Raw genomic sequence first — 22,270 nt, 5'->3', positions numbered from 1 at the left:
CAAATTATCCATAATTTTTTTTCAAAGGTGGTGGCAAATCTGTGAGTTGTACTGCACTAGTGATAAACACAAACGATATTCCCAAAATGTTGCCCGTTTTTGCAGGGGGACTCTTATTTTAAAATTAAAATAATCTGCGATCGTGTTGCCATCATAATATCCTGCTGCTCGGAGAACGGTAATAAAGCAGAATAACAAGAGTATAGTTAGAGTTCTGATTGGAGGAAAGCAGAGCCACGTGCATTGTCATTGGATTTGAACATGTGATAACTATGTCCCTCCCCTTCTTTCAAATCAGTTGTGTTTAGCTTTCAGGAATGCTTAAAAAAGTCTGGGCCATCAGCGACAACAGTGTACGACACCAAAAGACAGAACGCCAGCTTTGTATTTCTAAATAAGCTACACATGACATGGCTATAAATTAAAGTTCAAAACAAAATTAATTCCAAAAACCATTGACCGTATTAAAGCACATCTGTCAAATGCTAACAAATGTAATACATGTTTTTATGCGATCACTGTCTAATAAGGTCAACATGAATTGAACAAATTGACCAGTGTCATACCAGCATGAATCAAATGGTAGAATACTTCAAGTAGGCACATAATCAAACAGTTTAGTGGAGCCTAAATATATATATATTTTAATAATTCTCTATTGGCCAAACGAATAGTACATTTTTTCCCAGTACAATTTCCTACCTCTATAATTGTCATTTGTGGAACTCCAGCCCCATTTAAAGTTTTCCCATCTCACATCACATTCGATGAGACAGCCAGTACGAGCAAAACATTATAAAACATTTTTTTAAACCCAGTTAAAACCCACTTCCTTATCTCAAGATTGTTCACACAACAGAGCAGTAAATATACATGCTAACCCTGAGCTTACTGTTGCACTGTATACCTAATACATTACATTACTTTTGTAATCATTTACCTTCTGAAATGAAACCCATCACCCCTTAGTTTATTCTCTGACACGGAGGGGTCTGTACGTGTAGGGTTAATGTAAGGGGTACATTTCAATTTTAGTCAGTTAGCAGACACTCTTATCCAGAGCGACTTACAGTTAGTGCATTCATCTTAAGATAGCTAGGTGGGACAACCACATACTGTATCACAGGCATAGAATGTAAATTTTTTCTCAAGTAAATAAGTCAGTAGTCAAAGCTAGAACGGAAGGTGGCAGAATGGAGTTCTCAGGTTGGGGTGTACTGTTTGAGCATACCCTGAAGGTAGGGAGGGGAAGTTCTTCTTGCTGTTCCGTAGGTAAGCACCATGGTCTTGAAGTGGATTTGAGCTTTGACCAGAAGCCAGTGGAGTGTACGAAGGACTGGGATGACAATAGAGAACTTCGGAAGGTTGAAAACCAGGTGCGCTACAGTGTTCTGGATAAGTTGCAGGGGTTTGATGGCACAAGCAGGGTTTTCAACCTAGAACCAAGCCCTGGGGAATACCAGTAGTGAGAGTACGTGGTGCAGACACAGATCCTCTCCACGTCACCTGGTAGGAGCGGCCTGCCAGGTAGGATGCAATCCAAGAGTGTGCAGAGATGCCCAGCCCTGAGAAGGTTGAGAGGAGGATATGATGGTTCACAGTGTCAAAGGCAGCAGATAGATCTAGGAGGATGAGAACAAAGGAGAGATAGTCAGCGTTGGCAGTGCGGAGAGCCTCCGCCACACAGAGAAGAGCAGTCTCGGTTGAGTGACCCGTCTTAAAGCCTGACTGGTTAGGGTCAACAAGATTGTTCTTAGAGAAATAACAAGAAAGTTGATCAGAGACAGCACACTGAAGTGTTTTGGAATGAAAAGAAAGATGGGATACAGGTCTATAGTTTTTGACGTCAGATGAGTCGAGTGTTGGTTTCTTGAGGTGGGGAGCGACTCGGGCCATTTTGAAGTCAGATTGGACTAAGCCAGTAGTCAGGGATGAGTTGATGATGGATGTGAGGCATAAGAGAAGATCTCCAGAGATGGTCTGGAGAAGGGAGGAGGGGATGGTGTCGAGTGTGCAGGTTGTTCTGCGGCCAGACCTTACTAGTCGCAGCATGTCATAGAGAGGAGGGAGTGAAAGGATGATAGGTCCTCCTGAAGTTTAGTTTTCCTAAATTTTCGCTCAGCTGCCTGTAGCCCTGTTCTGTAAGCTCGCATCACTCAGGCCCCAAGAGGAAAGGGGAGGAGGGCCGAGCCGGCCGGGAGGAAAGGGGGGTAGTGCAAGTCATAGGATGCGGAAAGGGAGGAGAGTAGGGTCGAAGAGGCAGAATCAGGAGACAGGAGGAATAAGGATTTACCAGAAGGGTTAGGTAGACCAGGTGACATTTACAGGTGCAAATGCCCAGGTGTCAGGGTGTCCCATGTGCATCAGGTCTGAGTAGGGGGATGAACTCCACTGGAAGGCAGGTACCTGGTCCCAAGTGGGTCCACTCGCTGCCAGGAAGCCAAACTCACGCCACAGCCCGTAGGACGTCACCTACACACACTCAAAGGTACACACCCAAAAGGTACACACACAGCCAATTAGTGACACCTACAAGAAGCATGTCATAACAGCTCACCTAACTCATACCTAGAGAAATAGAAAGTAGAAGTGGAGGATGGCCTTACCTTCATATCCGTTCCTCCATGTGGTCTCTGCTTCAGCGCTCCGAAGGGATACGTTCCGTTAGCCGGGTTCAGGTCGGACCGGGCTGAGATGGTGTTCTCTCCATTAGCAGGCGGGTCACAGCCCTCACACCAAGACAACGGGTCCTCCTTAAAGTTATTATACCTACAGAAAAAGAGGGGGGTAGGGAAGGGATATCCATACATAGGCTATAAATGCACAGTGCATTCGGAAAGTATTCAGACCACTTAACTTTTTCCACATTTTGTTACGTTACAGCCTTATTCTAAAATGGATTCTATATATTTTTTTCCCCTCCACCTACAGACAATACCCCATAATGACAAAGCGAAAACAGGTTTTTAGAAATGTATACACATTTATTTAAAAAATATATATCACATTTACATTAGTATTCAGACTCTTCGCTATGAGACTCGAAATTGAGCTCAGGTGCATCCTCTTTCCATTGATCATCCTTGAGATGTTTCTACAACTTGATTGGAGTCCACCTGTGGTAAATTAAATTTATTGGACATGATTTGTAACGGCACACACCTGTTTATATAAGGTCCCACAGTTGACATTGCATGTCAGGAGCAAAAAACTTTTTGCGCTTTGTCATTCTGGGGTAATGTGTGTAGATTGATGAGGGGGAAAAAAACATTGAATCAATTTTAGAATAAGGCTGTAACGTAACAAAATGTGGAAAAAGTCAAGGGGTCTGAATACTTTCCGAATGCACCGTAGGTAAGGATACAGCTGTAGGTAAGTATACAGCTGTAGGTAAGGATACTTGTGTATATAGGCCTAAATGCAGGTCTGTCCTTCTCCCTCCTGTGACATCTGGTGTAGAAGCCTCTGACTGGAAGAGCGTACCTCATGAGGCGGACCATGGAGTCCATGTCTGTGATGTGTGATTGGTTCCTTTTGAAGATCTGGGCTCGAGGGGTCATGTCCAAAGAGAACCATGGACCAAACTGTTTAACCAGTTCTCGACAGCCACTGGCATTAAACACCTCCTCATAGTACCTACACACACACAGTGAGAGTGTGTCACACATACACAGGTTATTTTTGTTGTTGTTGATAACAAACCTGAGAGACAGACAGTCACCACCTATTAATAATATAGTCATTACTAGTGTGTGGTAGTTATATATTTGTTGTTATTGGTACTTACGGGATGTTATAACTGGACCAGTAACCTTTCTGCAGCAACTCCTGGGTTTTATCAGAGTGAACAACCAGCCCACTACAGATCAGAACCACACACACACACTTATTGCTGTTATTGATAAATAGCCAGCTCACCACATCAGGAAGAACACACAAAACATTTCTCCAATGTGTGTGCGTGCTTGGGTTGTCGCGATACCAGGATCGCAATACTATGATACCGGATTTTCTTTTGGCAAATTTTTCAAAAGCTTTATGGTCCTTTAAAACCCTACTTTATGTAAAATATTTGTGTGATATAGCTTGCAAAATAAACAAATGTGACTCTGGATAACAACATGAGGACTGTTTTCCTCAAGAAATGAATGAAGGTTTTGTTTCTTTTCATTCCTAGTATCTTAACACTGGTATCGTGACCACCCGTGTCTGTGTTCACTCTTACGGGAGCTGCTCCAGTACAGTAAACAGCTGCTCCTTGGTCTCTGTCATCCCCGGAGTGAAATGCCTGTAGTCCACTATCATCCACTGGTTATTATACCTAACACACACACACATACCTACAAGTGAGGGAATGCATTGATTCCAAAGGTAGACATTCTACGCGGTCTGGGGGTCTGTATTGAGGCCATTGAGTAATTTCTGATGATTGATGAAACACTAGTTAGTCTTTTAGGTTCCACTGTAACTCCCCTACGTTGAGTAACAGAGGCTGTTAACCGACAGACTGTATGTAGATATGCTAGAGATAGGCTAGAGAAGTAAAACATCTCAGAGACTGAGATAAGCTGTAGAAGACAGATTTAATAGCCCTAACTCTAACCCTACAAATCAACATGAGTAACCTTTGATTTCTGGGGACTTTGGCCTGAGTCGCCGTCACTGATAAGTCCCACGCCTGCCTTCCCAGCAGAGTTGGGGTCAATTCGAATGTAGGAATTGAATTCAATATATGAATTGGCCCCAACCCACGCCACAGAATGAAGAATTGAGTTTGAATTGAAGGAAGTAGAATTTAATTAAAACCAATTAAACTGAGACGTGAAACATGAAAGGCTCATTCATTTGACATATGCCACTTATTCATGCAAAGAATACACAATTTCAAATATTAGTTTGATTATAACTCAAAGATGTCAAACAAAATTTTTCTTTGTCATGAGATGTTTTTTTTCTTCAAAAATATAAAAACATTAAGGGAATTATGAATTATTATAGACAATCCACAACACAATCTTAGAATATTTCCAGACCACTGAAATTATTTCAAATTGTTTAAGGAGAATGAGTTTTAAAAATTAAATGTTTCAACCTTATGCTACATGGTATTGGTAACCATACATTATGTCAAAATAAACATTACTATGGTGATGTGTAGAATAAATAAGCCATTTTAATTTCATTGAATTAAAGTCTACTTCCTTTATTCAAATTTAAATCAAATTCTGCTACATTTGGGGGTGGCCAATTTCAAGAATTGAATTGGAATTAAAGAGAAATTTGCAACTCAGTACAGAATTGACTTAACTCTGCTCCTCCCCGAAAAAAAAAGTATCTCACTCAGGTCACCTGACCACTCGTGAAAGTTCATGTGATGTTATTTTTACTTTACTTAATTCCTTAAAGGGATAGTTCCGTTCACTCTTCATCTCCTAGTGTCCTTTAAATGGACAGTTAAATAGCTTGTTGAGGGTTTGTTTTCTGATCTCCAGCTCTGGTCTGACAGGACTGGAGAGATAACCAACATGGTAGACATCCATAGGTCAATGAGAGTCTACAGGAAGAAGAAGAAAATGTCGCTCAGATGGCCTGCAGAGACTCACGTTCCGCTGTTGTGTTTGCTGAAAATCTCTGCCCACTCCTTGCCGGATGCAGCCAGCCTATTGGCTACGATGTTCCTCAGCCACTCCATCACTGCTCCGGTTGGTTGAACAAATTTCCAGAGGGCAGGGTTACTGTTGTCGATGCTGGTCTCCAAGGTAACCTGTGGAGGGACATCTATTTAAAAGAAAATACTACACACACATATACTATGTACACACATATTACACAAAGCTCTCACCAGCCCGGTGCTAAGGATGTAGAAGTCATCTCCAGAGAAAATGGACCCTGGGTAGGAGGAGAAGGTCTGGGTTCCGCCAGGGATCGGATCACTGTCTGAGAACAACAGAACACAGAAATCAAACTCAGAACCATAAAATATAGAACTCTGAACCACACAACTCATGGTTGGCCTTTCCCAGTGTTCACAAGCAGAGTTTCCAGGAGTGCTTCATTAAGAGTATGTTAGGGGTGAAAGGGGGGACATTAGGAGACACTGTAGGCATAGTTAACTTTTCCTTATGAGAGTTTTAGGGGTCAAAGGTCACCTGTAGGAGAGACACGGTAGGCGAACTGGTACTTCTTTAGGATGCGCAGCATGGCCTGGTAGATGTTCCAGGTATCATGAGACACCAGCAGATCCTTGTTGCCAGGCAATAGCTTGATGAGGGCGGAGCAGGAGCCAGAGCCCAGTGTCCGTGATTGGCTAGACTTGTTTAGGGCCCCCTCAAGATCCACCAGGTCTCCTCCCATTTGGAAAAGTCTGAATAGCCCATAGAGATGGAAAGACGTCTCATCATTGTATCCATGCCATTATGGCGTCTGTGACAGCACGGGCAGTGCCATTGAGGCCATCTCCATTTTGAAGTAGTACATTTTCTTATTTGTTACGATTGGCTGATCGCTCCTGATGACCTGGTTGCACATGACTCCAGCAGCGTCACCAGGAGGGATCAGCCAATGAAGTTGGAAGTCCCATTAAGTTGACTACATTAAAATGGTGGAAGCCCTCAATAGCTCTGGCCATTTGGCCACTAGATGCCTCTATCATTCTCTATGGAATAGCCACAAAAAAATAGAGGGTTTGGTCATAGATGTTTAGCAAGGTGCACTTGATTTAGCTCACCCGAAAAAAATCCCCATTGGAACCCCACATTATTCCTGAGATGGGTACTCTTGGTGAGTAAAATCAGGGGTGCTTACAGAAACTCACTGCTGCGCTGATCTCATGGAGAATCATAGAGGACTCTTCTTTGTATCTGTCCAATTATGCCGTCTGTGAGTGGACGGGCAGCACCATTGAGGCCATTTCCATTTTGAAGTAGTCAATTTTCTACTACTACTTCTATGAGTTGGTAAACAAACAGAAAGGGTGCATGCCACTTGCAGTGTGTTGTTTGAAAAGATAAAGCCAAGGTTGGCGATTTACTGCCACCTGCAGTTATGGAATGTTAGCTCACAAGTATTATTCATTGGCTGACCCCTTCTGATGACCTGGATGGAATTATGTGATGGAATTAAGTCCCACCCAGTTGACTACTTCAAAATAGTTTAAGTCCTGAATGGCGCTGCCCATGCTAAAATGGCTTTTGGGCACTAGAGTCCTCTATCATTTTCTATGGGGGAACTCTAACCCATCAGAGGTCACAGACCACACTTACAGGAAGCCGAAGGGGTTGAGAGTGAAAGGGCCTCTGGGAAATGACAGCTGATCATTGTAGCCATCTTCCAGACCTTTCAGCTGCAGCAACACCAACCACACCTAAGCGAGAGAAAGTCTAAATACAAAACGTCCTCTACTAAGGCGTTCTTATTAGATCCCAAGTATGTACTGAATGATCCACTCTAGTAAGTTATTTACTGTTTAGACACAGAGAAAAAGGAGTAGATACTTGGTGATTTTGCACATTGGCTGACCCAGACTCAGCCAATACCTGGTGCCAGTAGGGACAGTGTGGATGCTCCTCTATCTGCTGTCTGACCCACTGTAGGTTGGTGGTGATGTAATCCTTCAGTCTGTGACAGAATCCTGACTCAAATGTAAATGGACCGCAGTACCCCATAAGTGTGTTCATCCAGTGCTTATAGATCAGCTATGACACAAACACACAAATAGATCAGCTATAGATTTGGGTCGTGTTCCTCTGTTCAGATGTTGCATGGATCAACCAATGGTTGCTATGTCATCGATTGTGCCGTCGGGCACCAGACTGCTCTAATGTTTGTAAGATCTGGCATTTGTCAGCAATGTCAACAATGTCTGAGCAGGGGAACACGACCTTAGACCCTACTGCCCCAGCAGGGTTAGGGTGACTGTCTCTCTACATTACCTCGGAGCTGACTGCAGCTTCAACGGCCCCGGCAGCGTACGCTTGGATGCTATCATTATAGTGGTCACTTCCAGATATGACCAGCTGAGGGAGAGAACACTTAGTGAATATACATAAAAATGTATTTGGGTAAGGAGTTTTACTCTGATCACGACCTGACTTGCTAGGAAAGTCTTTGGGTGTCTACTCCAGCGGTTCCCAAACTAAGGGTATGAAAACGGGGGTCGCAGACAAATTTCCACCCCCAAAATGTTTTATATATCTTCTTTGTATCTCAAAATCATTGTAATGTGGTTAACCTTTCAAAATCTAAAAGAACATTTTTGAAATCTAAAATATTTAATTCAACTAGAGAATGCCCTTAGATCGTAGGAAAAGGCCGCACTTAAACGTTGCGCTCAAATTGGAACGATACAAGTGCAACAGTCAACTGCGGCCTTTCGAGCTGTCATGTGACCGAATGCTGCAGAGAACGCAATCACGGGTTACTAGGGAGGAGTTTTGGTCGACTCAAAGGGAATACCCTGCCATCTCTCTCAGAGCATTAAAACTCAAGGTAACCTTCGCCAGCTCATATCTGTGTGAAGCTGCAGTCAGCAGTGCTCTCGTCTGCATTAAAACCAAATATCAATCCAGGTTGGATGTGACAGCAGAGATGAAGTGTGCACTGTTGACTACACCCCCTGCCTTTGAGAAGCTCCGAAGTGACATGCTTCATGCACACCCATCTCATTAGTGGTGGTGAGATAATGGTGCTTTCAAACTGAGGTCAAATCATGACGTCAGTGATCTTCAGGTCGGAGCTTTAGAAAGAGGCAGAGTTCCGACTTAGAATTCCGAGTTGGATGACCTAACAATGATTTCAGTCGGACCAATTTTTGTTCCGAGTTCCCAGTTGTCTTCAACGCAGTGAAGTCGTAGATTTCCGAGTTCCCAATTGTTTTGAACGCGGCATTAGACATGTCAGACTAATCTGTCATAGCCCCACAGTAAAAGTATGTGATCGTGAGTTTAGAAAAAAATCTGAAATACTTTTAGAATGTTTTGCAATTGACTGCTATAGCCCCAAATAAAAAAGTAAACATTGGCTGTTAATTTCATTAACCTGTTTTTCACATGGTTGGGGTCGCAAGAATTTTCAGATATCAAAATGGGGTCGTGGACGATTAAAGTTTGGTAACCCCTGGTCTACTCTATGGGGTCGATTTGGATGACACACAAGTAAACTACAACCCTGAATAATAATGGGAATGCTCTTTTATCACAATAGATGTAATAGAACAGGCACTCCCATTTGACTAAAATCGATTCTAGTACATAGCCTGTCCTATCCCTATTGTCAAGCCAATGTTGTCTAGACTAAATCAATTTTTTGAGAGCCCATGTTTTGCTAAACTGCTCGTTGTAAACTGCTCTTTACCCAAATGCATATTTTTTTGTCCTGCTTCGTCTATGTAACGTTAGCTACATTAGCGCTGGTCCAGGGCGATAGTGCGCAGAGGAATTTACCCTGAGTTCTTGATGTCGTCGGTAAAGTTCGCCCAGGCTACATAGTCGTTTCGGAAACCCTCTTGTAGAGACAGCTGGCCAGTTTGTTTATCGAGAACTGCAGAACTAATCTCGGTCTGAACAGGCGTCCATGATAAATACAAAACACATAAAAACAGAGAAATCTTCACTGTTGTTGACTTGTGTGTGCACCTGTCAGACATCTTTACTAATGTGGGTTATGTGACGACACCTGAGGAAGGAATTTCAAAATAAAAGTCCTCACCCTCTAACATAGGTGATATAAGTTCTCTCTGATAAAATAAAAATGCAATTAATTAAAAACAAACCCTCAAAGCCACTTTATCAAATGGATAACATTTAATTGTTGAGTACAAATAACCATATCATCATTGGGGCTGCAGGGTAGCCTAGTGGTTAGAGCGTTGGACTAGTAATGGAAAGGTTGCAAGATCGAATCCCCAAGCTGACAACCCTGTATATAGCCTCACTGTTATTTTATTGTTGCTCCTTAATTATTAGTTAGATTATTATTACTTATTTTTTTACTTCAGTTTATTTTAGTAAATACTTGAACACTTTTTTTTCTTAAAACTGCATTGTTTGTTAAGGGCTTGTAAGTAAGCATTTCACTGTTGTATTTGGCGCATGTGACAAACATTTATTTTATGTCATCGTCAGGGCTCTCTTACTGAGATGTGTTTTTCTCTTGTCTCAACAACACTGTCAAAGTCCCTCAGTGTGCTCGAGAGGATTGGATTGGCAAGGCACTGCGCAGAATCACTGACAAAAGAATTGGCTTCTGCCGAGTTCTGCTCTTTCTGATGCCTCCTTCTCCTGTCACTAGGTCCAGATTATTCAGTCAGTCCTACCCACATGGGGCCACAGGCACCAATCAGGGCTGGGTTGTGGTTAAGGGGTGTGATTTAGGGGTCTGTCATCCTTTGCCCGCTCAGTCTCCATAATCTCCTCCATCACCTCTGCCTTCCACTTCTTCTTAGGGACGTCTGAGATAGAGAGAGATCAGAGAATAGGTTTCTCCAAACATCAATATGAAATGTATTACTGTATCTGTATGCTGGTACGCTGGGTGTTACCGTGGAAATGCTTAGCTGTTTTCCTACGTAGCGTCTCCACAGTGTCTTCGGCCCACTGTAGAACCAGCTGCCTCCCGTACAGATGGTACAGTAGCTATGGCACAGCGCAGAGAATGCTTTCTACAGTGGATTCAAGAAATAACACCCCTCAACAGTAATGTACAGCAACAATAATGTTTTTTTAGAGGGGAAACAAGAAATAACACACACCGTGGTCATTCACCCTCACTCACCTTGGCATCCTGTTTTGTGAGGAAGTCTACAAAGCCAAACCCGCTGTGAACCCCGGTGCCGGTACCGGGCGCCTTCTTTGGCAGACGAACAGTCTTCAGCTCCCCAAACGTGCTGGAGAGGATGCACATATCATCATCATTATCAGTGTGAGAGTGACTGAAGCCTTGTTCACACTACAGGCCTTAATGCTCAAATCACTTTTGTTTTTCAAATCCGCTTTGGAATAATAAGTTACAAGTGACCAAATCGGATGTGTGTGTTCAGACAGCAGTCATTTTTCTGACATAGCTACGCTAGTTGTCATAGCAATGACGGGTGTGAACACAATGGTGTAGGCTGATTGCTCGTGCTTCCTATCACTCAGAAGTTATGTAGCAAGCTAAGGCGACAAATAATTTGAAGATGCTTGTCACGTCTACTCCCACTCCTCCCCTCCAGCATTCAACGTCCCCTGTATACTAACCACCGGTCCTGGGATCCATCATTACACGCACCTGCAGATCATCATGATACTCACCTGAACTCCATTACCTTCCTGATTACCTCCCCTATATCTGTCACTCCCTTGGGTTCCTTCCTCAGTCAGTTTTGTTCCTGTGTTCATGCATAAATGCCACTGTTATGTTGTCTCGTTTGTTGTTTTATTAAACGTTTCACCTGCACCTCAACTCACAGCATCTCCGTTCCAATGCTCCCATATCTATAAGGAGAAAATCAGTATTGTGTCATTATAAGTGGCTTATAAGTACTCTTATTACTATTAGTTTGTTGTTAATTTGTGTAACCATGGTCAGTATGATGGAGTGACTCTCTTGGTGGCACTCTCAGAGACTTTCAACTCCAACTGGTGGTCAGCCACACTGTAGTACTAAGAGAAAGAGAGATGGGGGAGGAGAGACTGAACAATAGACAGGGTGAGAGAGATAAGTGTGAGGTCAGTATCTGTAGGTGTAGGGGTTAAAGGTTAGGTGTCAAGGATCAGTACTAGGGTCAGTACCTGTAGCTGCCTTATGGCCTTCTCTGCTGCCTTCAGTGTCTGATAGGTGACAAAGCCATAGCCCATGGACAACAGCCGACCTATAAGGACAAAACAGCACTGAGACAACACTGAAATTCACACATGTTCAACCTAAATGTTCAGTGTGAGTCTAAAGGTTCATTCTAAATGTAATGTTCAGTACCAGTCTTGTATTTTTTCTTGGAAATAGAGGTATTCACTGTGCCGCATTTGGAGAAGGTCTGAAGAAACCAAAACACAAACCAAAAACATGAGACATTCTATAAAACTTCTAACCCTTCTCCCCATCCTCTGACTCATCCTTTATCCCTCAACCTATAACTCTCATCCTCTAACCCCGATTCCATAAATCTAACAGTATTACCCTACCTCTCGCGAAGTCTCCTCTGTTGTAGTGAAGTTGAGCTTCTTGATGAAGAGTGTTGATCCCAGTGCTTCTTCTTTATTTGTTATTATTATACCCCTTTTTCTCCCCAATTTCGTGGTATCCAATTGGTAGTTACAGTCTTGTCCCATCGCTGCAACTCCCGTACGGACTCGGGAGAGGCGAAGGTCGAGAGCCGTGCATCCTCCGAAACACAACCCAGCCAACTGCTTCTTGCTTCTTGGCACAATGCCCGCTTAACCCGGAAGCCAGCCGCACCAATGTGTCGAAGGAAACACCGTACACCTGGCGACCTTGTTAGCGTGCACTGCGCCCGGCCCACCACAGGAGTCGCTAGTGTGCGATGGGACAAGAACATCCCTGCTGGCCAAACCCTCCCCTAACACGGAAGATGCTGGGCCAATTGTGCGCCACCCCATGGGTCTACCGGTCGCGGCCAGCTTCGACAGAGCCCAGACTCGAACCAGGATCTCTAGTGGCACAGCTAGCACTGTGATCCTAATGCTTCTTCTTCCTCCTCTTCCTGTGCTGAGGTTTTGGTAGTGGGCTCCGGGAATTGGTGTGTCTTATTGGGCATGGCTGCTGAGAACACTCCTATCGGGGCCCACTCTAAGTATAGGGGAACGTGCTAGAACTAGAAAGTGAGGCAGACAGAAGGAGAGCGACAGTATGTTACAGTACACTAAAACTGAACGCGACCATGGTCTTCTTCAGACAGCATTCTGCCAATACAAATGTAATGAATATGCATATTCAGTCCTATTTTCGCATTAGAGGCCACATTTATATGGAACACACACACACCTTGCCTCAGTGGGCTCAAGGTATTCTATTATGGCAGTTAGGCCAGCAGGCGGCAGCAGCACTCTACCCAGGGTGCCATGCTATGAGAACAGCACCTCCAGGTCCTCGACCTTCACTCCAGCTGGAAGGTTCTTCACCAGGAACACACACGTGCCACGAGGCCCCTGCGCCTAAACACACACACACACACACAAATAAACAGAATCCAAAGTGATCAAAATGTTAAATAATGTTATGAACTTTAAATAATGTTATCTTCTTAATGCACTGTTAGCAAATCCTAGACAGTATTTTGCAACATACCTGACTGAAGGAGTCCAGACAAACGTGGTTGTCTAACAGGAACTGGCGAGTCTCCTGGACATCCTCACTGTTATACTCTTCTATGATATCATGGCGGTCCGCAAGCAATCATTAAAGTACATGCCGCCACCTACTGTGCTGGAATGTACAATCAATCACGATCTGCCCAATTCTGTACTACCATGAAAATAAAATTAAAAACAAATAAATTCCTACTAACTTCTACCACACCCTCCCCAACCCCCCTACCCCATTAAACTGTATCTATATCATGCTGAAACACTCCACCTTCAGGATTGTTAACAACCATGTCAACAACAATTTCAACAGTAACAGCTGTTACCCCAAATATCCCTTTTGCTTTCTCCACAATAACCTTCAACCTGGCATTTTTGCTTTCCACACCCCGAGACGTATTGATAACCTTACCAATAAAAGTGTCCTTTGACACCGCACATTCATGAACGCAAGATTTCTGAACAGGCCTCCAAACCATGCCAGGACCAGCAGAAACACCAGCTCCGACATGAGGTCCACTTACTACAGGAGCAGCCGTGGAAGCTCCGTCATCCCACACTGTTGTTCCACCAATCTGTCTTATGGCATCTGCACACAATACATCATTACTAATTCTATATCTCTAAGCCTCTCTAGCCCCTTTCTGCACCTGGCATTTACCAAACGCTGCACTATGTCCCCCACAACACACACAATTACAACAGCACATATTTTCCTTCATTTACATCGAATAGCTACGTGTCCCATTTTTTGGCATTTAAAACACCGCAATGGGGATGGGACAAATTCTTTGACATTGAAACTAAGGAATCCTATTTGTACTTTCCCAGGCATAACCTTCTCTAACCTCAGCAGCACTGATAGGCTCTCACTTCTTTGTCTTTCTTTCCTACTGGTCAAACTTTTGGCCCCAATCACTCTTCCTCCCTTCACATTTTCTTTAATATCATCTATGGACATAGATATTGGGACCCCAATGATGACTCCCCCAACCTAGCATAAGCACCAGGGACATGGCTTTTAATCTTCTTCCCATAAAGCTTTTCCATTTTCAGAATCTTCTTTTGCTGAGCCTGGCTACCACAAAATATTAACAATCTACCAATTCCAATGAACCAAGCTAATTTCACTTCACCTACCTCTTTCTCTACGGCATTAGTTAGTCAGATAGAGTGTAAGTGAGGCCCTGTGGTCTCATCAAACACTGTCACCACTTTCCACTACAACACATCATTACTCTTGATTCCCACCTTGGCCCTCTTTATACATTCTTTACTAGACGATCCACTGCTTTATCTTTCCACTACTGACCATTCTGGTCATTGACCCTCATCCTCCCGCTCCATACTATAGGAACTGATACCCATATAGTTCGCATTCCAGCACAGTTGTTGCTTCACCAACTTCTTCTCTATTTCGTCCGCACTACACGCTGCCATTTTTCAAAGCTCTCAACCAGAATTCCAGAGTGGAGTCTGACATTCACAACGGCAGATATACTTTTGAGTAGATGGGAAAGGTTGCCAATGCTACGTCAATGGGCCGTACGGTGCATTCTTGGCGATTCTGAGACAAGGAGTGCTCTCCTTTAAGGAGTGAATGGGAGTCTATTGGGCGCTAGCTCAAAAACATTAGCACGAACTTCGTCAACAAGAAGTACAACATGACATGACAGTGACAGTTATGAAGCAAATTTTCTAACAAAATCAATGGGGGCCCCATGCCATTACATTTAGGGAATTTTAGATTCTTCAGACTGTCTAGTTTTTATTTTGGTGATTGTTAGTTCTCAAAGATGATCTTATTTAAAAAAATATATATAGCTCCATTATATTTTTTACACACTTCAAATCCAGTTTTAGTCATTTACGTTTATACTGAAAACATTTTACCATCTCAAAAATTATTTTCAAAATAAATAAATAATTTTTCTTGGTGAAAATAATTTGTGGCAGCAACCATTAAGCAGAGGCGGTCCGGCACTGCTAAATGAATATAGGGGAAACACTAAGTGTGCGTGTTAACAATCATATGTGGACTCCTGTTTTGTGAAGATGGCGCCGGAGGGGATGGCTGACGTTTTATGGGTTCTTAACCAACCGTGCTATTTTGTTTGTTTTTTCGCATTGTTTGTAACATATTTCGTACATAATGTTGCTACTACCGTCTCTTATGACCAAAAAGAGCTTCTGGAAATCAGAACAGTGATTACTCACCTTGAACTGGATGAAGAATTTCTCTTTAATGAGTCGGACGAGAGGGATTTACTCCAGACACCCAAACAGGCCCTCATCCCCGTCATTCGCAGGAGAAAGAGATGGAAAAAGAATCGCGGAAGGAGATCGGGGTACCTTGTGAGGATCCGCCGACGAGTGGCTAATCTGACTTTGCCATCGGTACTATTGGCCAACGTACAATCGCTGGATAATAAATTGGACGAACTAAAAGCACGTATATCCTACTAACGGGACATTAAAAACTGTAATATCTTATGTTTCACCGAGTAGTGGCTGAACGACGACATGAATAACATACAGCTGGCGTGTTATACACTATATCGGCAGGATAGAACAGCAGCTCTGGTTAGACAAGGGATGGCGGTCTATGGATATTTGTAAACAACAGCTGGTGCAAAATATCTAATGAAGTCTTAAGGTTTTGTTCACCTGAGGTAGAGTATCTCATGATAAGCTGTAGACCACACTATCTATCTAGAGAGTTTTCATCTGTATTTTCCATAGCTGTCTACATACCACCACAGAACAATGCTGGAACTAAGGCCGCACTCAATGAGCTGTATACCGCCATAAGCAAACAGGAAAATGCTCATCCAGAGGTGACGCTCCTAGTGGCCGGCGACTTTAATGCAGGAAAACTTAAATCCGTTTTACCTCATTTCTACCAGCATGTTAAATGTGCAACCGGAGGGGAAAAAAACTCTAGACCACCTTTACTTCACACACAGAGACGCGTACAAAGCTCTCCCTCGCCCTCCATTTGGCAAATAAAAAAGTGGTCAGATGAAGCAGATGCTAAGCTACAGGAATGTTTTGCTAGCACAGACTGGAATATGTTCCGGGATTCTTCCGATGGCATTGAGGAGTACACCACATCAGTCACTGGTTTCTTCAATAAGTGCATCGATGACGTCATCCCCACAGTGACTGTACATACATACCCCGACCAGAAGCCATGGATTACAGGCAACATCTACACTGAGCTAAAGGGTAGAGCTGCCGCTTTCAAGGAGTGGGACTCTTAAGCTTATAAAAAAATCCCGCTATGCCCTCCGACGAACCATCAAACAGGCAAAACGTCCATACAGGACTAAGATCGAATCGTACTACACCGGCTCTGACGCTAGTCGGATGTGGCAGGGCTTGCAAACTATTACAGACTACAGAAGGAAGCACAGCCGAGAGCTGCCCAGTGACACGAGCCTACCAGACGAGCTAAATTACTTCTATGCTCGCTTCGAGGCAAGTAACACTGAAACATGCATGAGAGCATCAGCTGTTCCGGACGACTGTGTGATCCCGATCTCTGCAGCCGATGTGAGTAAGACCGTTAAACAGGGCAACATTCACAAGTCCGCAGGGCCAGACGGATTACCAGGACGTGTACAACGAGCACGCGCTGAACAACTGGCAGGTGTCTTCACTGACATTTTCAACCTCTCCATGTCTGAGTGTGTAATACCAACATGTTTCAAGCAGACCACCATAGTCCCTGTGCCCAGGAACACTAAGGTAACCTGCCTAAAGGACTACTCACGTCTGTAGCCATGAAATTCTTTGAAATGCTGGTCATGGCTCACATCAACTCCATTATCCAAGAAACCCTAGACTCACTCCAATTTGCACACCGCCCCAACAGATCCACAGATGATGTAATCTCTATTGCACTCCACACTGCCCTTTCACACCTGGACAAAAGGAACACCTATGTGAGAATGCTATTCATTGACTACAGCTCAGTGTTCAACACAATAGTGCCCTCACAGCTCATCACTAAGCTAAGGACCCTGGGACTAAACACCTCCCTCTGCAACTGGATCCTGGACTTCCTGACGGGCCGCCCCCAGGTGGTAAGGGTAGGTAACAACACATCCGCCACGCTGATCCTCAACACGGGGGCCCCTCAGGGGTGCGTGCTCAGTCCCCTCCTGTACTCCCTGTTCACTCATGACTGCACGGCCAGGCACGACTCCAACACCATCATTAAGTTTGCTGATGACACAATAGTGGTAGGACTGATCACCAAGAACGACGAGACAGCATATAGGGAGGAGGTCAGAGTCCTGGCCGTGTGGTTCCAGGACAACACCCTCTCCCTCAACCTGTTCAAGACCAAGGAGATGATTGTGGACTACAGGAAAAGGAGGACCGAACACGCCCCCATTCTCATCGACGGGGCTGTAGTGGAGCAGGTTGATAGCTTCAAGTTCCTTGGTGTCCACATCACCAACAAACTAACTATGGTCAAAGCACACCAAGACAGGTGTGAAGAGGGCACAACAAAACCTATTCCCCCTCAGGAGACTGAAAAGATTTGGCATGGGTCCTTAGATCCTCAAAAAGTTCTACAGCTGCACCATCGAGAGCATCCTGACTGGTTGCATCACTGCCTCGTATGGCAACTGCTCGGCCTTCGACTGCAAGGCACTACAGAGGGTAGTAAGTACGGCCCAGTACATCGCTGGTGCCAAGCTTCCTGCCATCCAGGACCTCTATACCAGGCAGTGTCAGAGGAAGGCCCTAAAAATTGTCAAAGACACCAGCCACACTAGTCATAGACTGTTCTCTCTGCTACCGGAACGCCAAGTCATACCGGAAGGCCAAGGGGCTTCTAAACAGCTTTTACCCCCAAGCCATAAGACAACTGAACATCTAATCAAATGGAATGGTTACCCAGACTAGGTGCATTGCCCCCCCCCCCCCCCCCCCCCCCAAATCCCCCCTCCCCACAATCTTTTACGCTGCTGCTACTCTCTGTTATTATCTATGCATAAGTCACTTTAATAACTCTACCTACATTGTCACGCCCTGACCTTAGAGATCCTTTTTTTGTCTCTATTTTGGTTGGTTTGGGTGGGCATTCTATGTCTGGTGTTCTATGTTGTCCTTGTTTTGTATTTCTATGTGTTTGGCCTGGTATGGTTCCCAATCAGAGGCAGCTGTCAATCGTTGTCTCTGATTGAGAACCATACTTAGGTAGCCTTTTTCCACCTGTGTGTTGTGGGTAGTTGTTTTCTGTTTTGTGTATACCTTACAGAACTGTTTCGTTTCGTTCTCGCTCTTTGCTGTTTTTGTCATTTCAGTGTTCAGTTTATTTTATAACATTATTTTTCTTAAAACTGCATTGTTAGTTATAAGGGCTTGTAAGTAAGCATTTCACTGTAAGGTCTACACCTGTTGTATTCGGCTCATATGACAAATAAAATGTGATTTGATTTGATACAGTATATGTGCGTGTATGTACATACCATGCTTTGTGAAAACGTCTTGGAGCTCCTCTTCTGTGCAGGTTTAGGGCAGGTTCCTTGTGGAGAGTATTCCTGACTCTGCTACATCTTCCTCCTCTTCATCTTCCTTCATCTCCTCTCGCTCCCTTTCTCCACCTCCCCCTCACACTTGTCTGAAACACCTCAATATAGAGCAACCTTTCGGACAAACACACACAGTACATAACTTTTTATTCTCCATGAGGATTACGAACGTGCGCACACACACACACACACACACACACACACACACACACACACACACACACAGTCTGATTCTCACCCATGTAATCTTTGTTCTTCTTCAGAGCCTTTTTCACCTCCTCTTCTGAGCGCAGGTCCACATACATATACTTGGTTTTGTTGCCGGTGGCATTCTTGATGATTCAAATTCCTGCAGGCTTCAGAGAAGTCATGAACTCTCGCACTTGTTGCTGTTTATATCACACATAAATAACCCAAGATGTCACGCATAAATAAACCCTTTCCCCACCTCTGAACTCCACATCAAGCCACACACACTCACCTCTTTGACGTTGAAGGGACATTCTCGCAGTTTCACTGTGGATTCAGTCTATGGGGCACAGAGAGATAGGGACACACACACACATTACCAAAGGGGATACAGCAATGAAAACCCTCAACCCTAATTTCACTGTCAGAATGCTACACCATATGCCGTTTTAACTGCTATCCTCCATCATTTCAATGAAGGTAGGATTTGAGTTTAAATCCCAAGGTCTGTGGGTCAGGGGTGCAGGTCAAATGCTAGGTGTTAAAGGTTAGGCATTTGCCCAACCTCCTGCTGTTTGACAGGCTTGCTAGGTTTGCCCTGGCTTTTATCCAGTGAAGGGACTGGTGCTTTGGCCCTCTGGATACCGTCTCTATCCCCACTCTCATAGGCACTGTCTGTCTGTCTGCTGCATATGGGCAGGCTCATCTTCCTCATCATCTTCATGCTCCGCAGCACCCCGTCTCTGCGCCACAGGTACTCCATATCAGACAGGTCAGACTTCAGAGCCTCTTTATTAGCACCTGACAATGAAAACACACTGTTTACACACACACATTTACCAGCATCTGTCAAACAAAGGGTCTATGTATGCATGTGTACCTACCCTGGTCTTCTTCCTCATCTTACTCCTCATCCTTCTTCTTCTCGTCTGACTCAAAGTTGAGGTAATCATCCAAGGCAGGCTTCTTCTCCTGACTCCTCCCCGGCCAGTCTCGGGGGCTGCTGATTGGGGCAGAGAGTCATTGGCAACTGGCTGCGGTTATGATGCACTGACACAAACTCCTGGAAAGCCTCGTCACCCTCCAGCTAACACATACACACACAAGATAAAATAGAAACAAGATTAAACAGAACATCAATTTCAAGGAAGACAAGAAAAAATTCAACACTGTGCAATTGAGCCATCTTACACTCCATCCATATGTATCCGCCAGGCAGATATGGAGAGGACGTGGCGTGATCTGTCAGGCGAGTGAATCACAATTAATTAAATGTTGGTATAGAATCTGTGATTGGCTATCTATCCATCTAACCAGTACAAAGGAGTCTGGATGGCTAACTGTCTCAACGTTACTCTGGACGTGTCCACAAATCTTTTATTGAAATGCTTCAGTGACTTGTCCGCATCTTCTTCTTCTTTTGAAGCCCACAAATCAGAATTTGTGAACTTGCCATCCTTAGTGAACTTCATGCTGCAGTGTTTCAACGTTCTGATTGGCCAAAGTGATCAAGCCTCTGACGGGCCTCCGCAGTGCACACCAATGACGTACATTATAAAAACCCTGGATTGCTGATGCTATGTATTGGCCATTGAGAGGCTTTGAAGCCACCGGTCGGCCATATTGGCACTCCCTAGAAGGAGCAGTCCTCAATAGGAATGAATAGGATGGAGTGAATCTATTGTAGCGCAAAATAAAAATTAAATGACATCATAATTTCCTCAAAGTTTGTATTGGCAAAGATTATGGATATACTGTACTGACAAGATAGTTTTTTTATTTTATTTTTACCAGGCAAGTCAGTTTTAAGAACAAATACTAATTTACAATGACGGCCTACCCCGGCCAATGCTGGGCAAATTGTGCGCCACCCTACGCGACTCCCAATCACGGCCGGATGTGATGCAGCCTGGATTCGAACCCTAATAATGGGACAAAGCGACACAGCTGGCTGTCTAGCTCCTGCCTATCCTTTCTTTGGATTGGTGGATACATCTCATTATTGTAATCCTTTTTTGAATATTCGATGAGGGTTAAAGATTTGTAATAATAAGTGTAAGTGATGAGTAGGACTATAAGGCGTAGGCAACAGATCTTGGTTGTGTTATGTTAAGCGATTGGAGTGCCATTCGTGTTGCTGAAAGGACAGCGCCAGGATCGTGCAATGATATTAAAGTTCAACCAACTTGTGGTGCTGAAGGATAGCTCTGCCTTTCGGCCAGTTCAGGAACAAACAACATAGGCCTATGACTAAGTGGTTTTTGCCTTTAGATTTCGAGAAAATTAACAACTAAGGAAGAATATATAAATTCTCCCATTGACTTGTCCAACCCCAAACACAGTCTTGGTCTGCTTCGCAAGCGTTCCTGGAAGTCTTGCGATGTTGCACCTCTTTCTATTTAGAAACTCTGTGCTTCAGCCTTCAAAAAGTCCTTCCCGAAAGATGTATGCTGTGCTGTGCATTCTCATTCATAGTTTGAATTCACATCATTGGCTGTCTGTGGGCAACTGTAGGCTAAATTACGTATTTTTCATGCAACGTACCATAACAAAATCTATAATCTATTGTTAAATTGGGAAAAGTCAAACCCGAACAGGGACTTGAACCCTGGAACCTCAGATTAAAAATCTGATGCTCTTCCAGTTCTTCACCGATGTAAAAAAAAAAATATATTCAACATTCAACAGACATTCGCGAAATTATTTAAAATGCATAGAATTCTCTTATCCACAATAACCTTTTCATGGATTGTTTTAGAGACATTAAACAAAATGCTAATTATTCTAAAAAGGCCTACTTTCACAACCTTTGATTTGCATGAAAAGTAGTGTTGATTTGATAGAAATACATCTAATCATAAAAAAAATGCTTTTAAATATCTTGTTCCAATAACATTTTCATGGATTGTCATAGAACATTAAACAAAATGCTAATTGCAAAATGCTAATGAGTCATTACACCGATTCTAATGCAAAACGGTCCATCAGTTGCAAAACGTGACGTAAAAAATGTTGGGTTCTTAAACGGAAGTTGCAGTTCATTTTAATTGTATGGTTTCCACTCGTTGCCATCGTAATTTTACAGCTCAATGGTTGCCATTCCAATTTGAATAGTCTGCGAAGTGTTTGGCACAAGCTGCACATCTAAAAAGTTGATTATTCTGTGGTCTAGTGGAGTGAAGTCCGAAGGGTTCCTTCCAACTTCTTCCTGCTGCTTATTTTTTATTTTTTTAA

General features: G+C 43.6%; 2 pseudogenes; both read right to left on the bottom strand.

Moving 5' to 3' along the window:
* Positions 1-354: 354 nt before the first annotated feature.
* LOC120027543 lies at positions 355-9,644 on the bottom strand (annotated as a pseudogene).
* A 368-nt stretch (positions 9,645-10,012) lies between these two features.
* Positions 10,013-20,508, bottom strand: LOC120051323 (annotated as a pseudogene).
* Between the last annotated feature and the right edge of the window lie 1,762 nt (positions 20,509-22,270).

This window comes from Salvelinus namaycush, chromosome 1 (assembly GCF_016432855.1).
Source record: "Salvelinus namaycush isolate Seneca chromosome 1, SaNama_1.0, whole genome shotgun sequence".
Taxonomy (NCBI): Eukaryota; Metazoa; Chordata; class Actinopteri; order Salmoniformes; family Salmonidae; genus Salvelinus; species Salvelinus namaycush.
Note: the sequence above shows the minus strand (reverse complement) of the source record. Positions and strands in the feature narration are given on the sequence as shown.